We start from the raw sequence: 3,553 nt of genomic DNA, 5'->3' as shown, positions 1-3,553 counted from the left end.
CGGTCATGTGGTGTGCGACTGGTGCGCTAGCTGGAGCTAGGTGACTGGTCGGCACATCCTGCTCTTGGCGAGCAGAGGACGATCAGGCCAAGCGGCCAGGAACTGCAAGTCAGAGAAGCCATTTCCCCGGAGAAGCGTGGAGCCACACAGCACCCTTGCACTAGTGTGGTGTCCCCAGCCCAGGCGGGTAAGCTGGAGGGTGTAGCTGTCCACCTTTCTAACACTAACGGGGCCTCTGCTATAGGGACATGTGTCTGGGTTCCCCAAGGTGTAGCTAATACTACTGGCATTTCTGTATATATTGTATATAGTTGTAGTTGCTGATGTTACATGTATAAGTAGTGTATGTGTAAAATAAAGGTATCATTATACCTTTGCTATTGTGTCATTTCCTGTGCGATCTAAAGGGGCTCACACAGTACCCCGGGTGAGCTCTCTCTCACCTGGGGTACTGTGTGAGAGCAAGCTTTATCCTTTCTGCCTTTCTCAAGGTGGTGAGAGGGTGAAAATAACACACGCATAAACCCGGGAGCCTCACATTTGGTTGCAAGCGTTGGGATCACACAGCCCGAAGGCGGTAGAGCTAGGGTTTGTATCGTGGTACGACCAGGCTCTGAATACACAATAGTCAGTAACTGGCCAGTATTAGCTCACTTTGGAGGGAACCAGAAACCATAATTCCTAGCAGAGGGTGCCCAGAGGTAGTGAAAGAGGAACATGTGTGAGGATACTAAGATGGAGCGAAGTTCCGTTTGAATGTCTGCTTATCCAGGGGGACATACTCTGCAAGCAAGGGAACGGAGGAGTGTGCCGTGTCCCAGAAACAGAAGATGGAGTGAGGGGGTCCCTTAAGTGACGCAGACCGAAGCCCTACTGCCATGTGAGTGTCGGCTTGTCTGGAGGGGACATACCCAGCAAGCGAGGGAACCTAGGAGTGTGCCGTGTCCCAGAAATGGAGGATGCAGTTAGGGGAGGGTCCAGCAAAGTGACGCAGACCGGAGCCCTACTGTCACATCCTGTTTGGAAAAATGGCCCCAAGGAGGGGAAAGAAGTGCGCAAAGAGAGGCCATAAGTGCCTCAAGCCTCCCAGGAAAGTAAAGGTTGTGGATGAGGAATCCTCATGGTGTCGGCTGGCTGAGGAATGGGACCTGAGAAGTCCATCCACAAAGATGCAGCTCATTCGGGAGTACTGGGATGAAGTGTGTAAGTGGACTCACTTGTGGTCAGGAGCCACTACCGAGGAGAAAATGGAAAACCTGATAGATGAGGTCATGCAGTGTAAAAGTGATGCTGCAGAAGAAAATCTGTTGGATACGTTGGAGTGGAAACAGTTCATGACAGAAGTAAGTAGTTCCACGTGCCAGATATGGCAGAGAAGCCAGGCCGCTGAGGCCTGAGCACTGGCTAGACTGGTTCCTGGGAAGGAACTAGTGAAGAGAACCCAGAGGGAAGAGGAGATAATTTTGCCAACCGGGTGGATGACCAAGGGGTCCACTGCAGGGTTACAAGGTGGGGACATAGAAGAAATGCTGGTGGCCGAATCCAGCAATCCACTAGCAAAAATGAGCCTGGAGGACCTGATTGCAGAATGGCAGCTCCATAGCCACATCGCACTCTTATCCGATGGGTGCACGATCAGCAGGACAACCCATTCAATGCATTCGGTGTGTATAGGAAATGGGTCCTTAGTCCAGGAGAGCTGAACAGTGTCCCCGGAGCAGCTGCAATGTCTCCTACAATGTTTTGAGGATGAAGCAGTACCACAGGGACAGCAGAATTCCCTGAGTTGGCTGGACCAGCATCTTAGAGTGGAGGTGGAAGTGCATTGCCTTCAGCAGTTTATGTCCACTGGAAAAGTTGCAGAACCAGTCACCCCACTGATCCCAGAAGAATTATCAGAACTGTTCCCATTTACTGAGTTGGAAAATGAGGAATTTGATGCAGAATGTCAGTACAATATGGCCCCAGGGCTCTGTGACTCACAAAGGCCCCTGACATCAGAGACTGTAATGCAGGCAGAGCAGAACCTGGAAGAGGATGTCTATTCCCATTACACAGTGTGAAATCCTAATGCAGTGGTCCCGTGTGGTTCTGATGGGCAGATGCAGCTTGAGCATGGAGCAGAGCCAGAGAAGCGGGTAAGTGCTGTATCAGAAAATACCCCCATAGCAGACCATAGCCCAGAAACTGTGACTATTATTGCTGAAGTTCCAATGCAAGAGACAGAGGAGAAGGAAGTACAATGTGACCCTTATCCCCTCAGCTCTGTTAAAATCCCTGAGCAGATCCATGAAGCGGGCTTAGAGGAAAAGGCAACTGGAATGGGGATTAGAAGAGACCCTGCCCCGCTGGGGGATCATGAGGATCCCACGGGCAGTATACTGAACAAGGAGTTTGTTCAGAACCAGCCACAAGATGCCCGGGAAGAATCATCGCTTCCCAGCTCTGGGCAACTGAACGAAAGTGATGAAGCATCCAGGGCCGTGATGGAGACGCCAGCAGTCCAGCCCCACGGTAACATCCTACCAGTCCCTCAGCCGGCCGGGCTTGGGGAGGAGAGAGCAACAGTGACCAAGAGGAAGAACACCCCAGGTGAGGCCCAGTTATTAATCCCTGAGGGGGTAGCAAAGGTAATAGGCCCAGGGGAGGGGGCAGAGGCTTTTGAGTGGGGAGCCCAGGGAGATAAAGTGCAGAAACTCCCTGCTCCCCTGCAGCCAACTTCAGCCCTGTTTTTTGATGCAGAGAGAGACCCCCAGCCATGGCCTACCCTTGGCAGGCTCCCTGACATGGGCCTGGTGCCCCAGATAATTCTCCCTGATGCGCCAGAGGCGATGGGAGTGAGGCCCCAGAAAGAAGAGGAGGAGAAGGGGCGAATCTCTGAGGTGGGTTGCATCTGTGAGGTTCTGGTTTTGTTGTGGACCCAGGGTGGTGATAGGAGCAGACACAGAAGCAGATTTAGATGAAAATGTGGAGCTTTTAATGAGTGGTTTAGTAGACATGGAAATGGCCAAAGAAAAAGTCCAGGAATAGCACTGAAGTGCACTTGGGATCTGTAGTAAAGCAAATGGGAGAATGTCCAGATAGTGGCAGGAAGGAACAATCCAGTATGCAGGTGTGGCGAGGCTGAAATTAATTGCAGGCTGAGGTAAATAATGTCCAGAGGAAATGTAAGTGGAGGCAGGGTATAGCTGACATAGGTTCTCAGGCAGGGGGAAGGTAATGGAGGGTGCAGGGTAGTCCAGCGGGGTTGGAGCAGGCAGGCAGGTAGCGTATCACAGGAAAACAGGTGGTGAGCACAGGGAACTCAGCTAAGCTGAGAAACACATTGCACTGGCAATGAAGTGAGGCTCTGAACCTCCCTAAATACCAAGTGCTGTGCCGTGACTGGCCAGAGAGAGCATGTGACAAACCAGGATCGGCGATTAGGTCACATGACCGGAGGCAAGATGGCGACGCCCATGCCGAAGCGGAACGGAAGCACCACCAGGCCTCACCAGCCCAAAATGACAACATGCCCACACAGAACCATGCACAGCCAATGCCCCTCGCCAAA

The 3,553-nt window shown here is 52.1% G+C and overlaps 1 pseudogene; it reads left to right on the top strand.

Annotated features, from left to right (window-relative positions):
• The first annotated feature begins 1,028 nt into the window (after window positions 1-1,028).
• LOC148479198 (uncharacterized) lies at window positions 1,029-2,063 on the top strand (annotated as a pseudogene).
• The last annotated feature ends 1,490 nt before the right edge of the window (window positions 2,064-3,553 follow it).

This window comes from Taudactylus pleione, unplaced genomic scaffold (assembly GCF_031769625.1).
Source record: "Taudactylus pleione unplaced genomic scaffold, aTauple2 ptg000632l, whole genome shotgun sequence".
In the NCBI taxonomy this organism is placed as follows: Eukaryota; Metazoa; Chordata; class Amphibia; order Anura; family Myobatrachidae; genus Taudactylus; species Taudactylus pleione.
The sequence above is the reverse complement of the archived record's forward strand: the minus strand, read 5'-3'. Positions and strand labels throughout refer to the sequence as shown.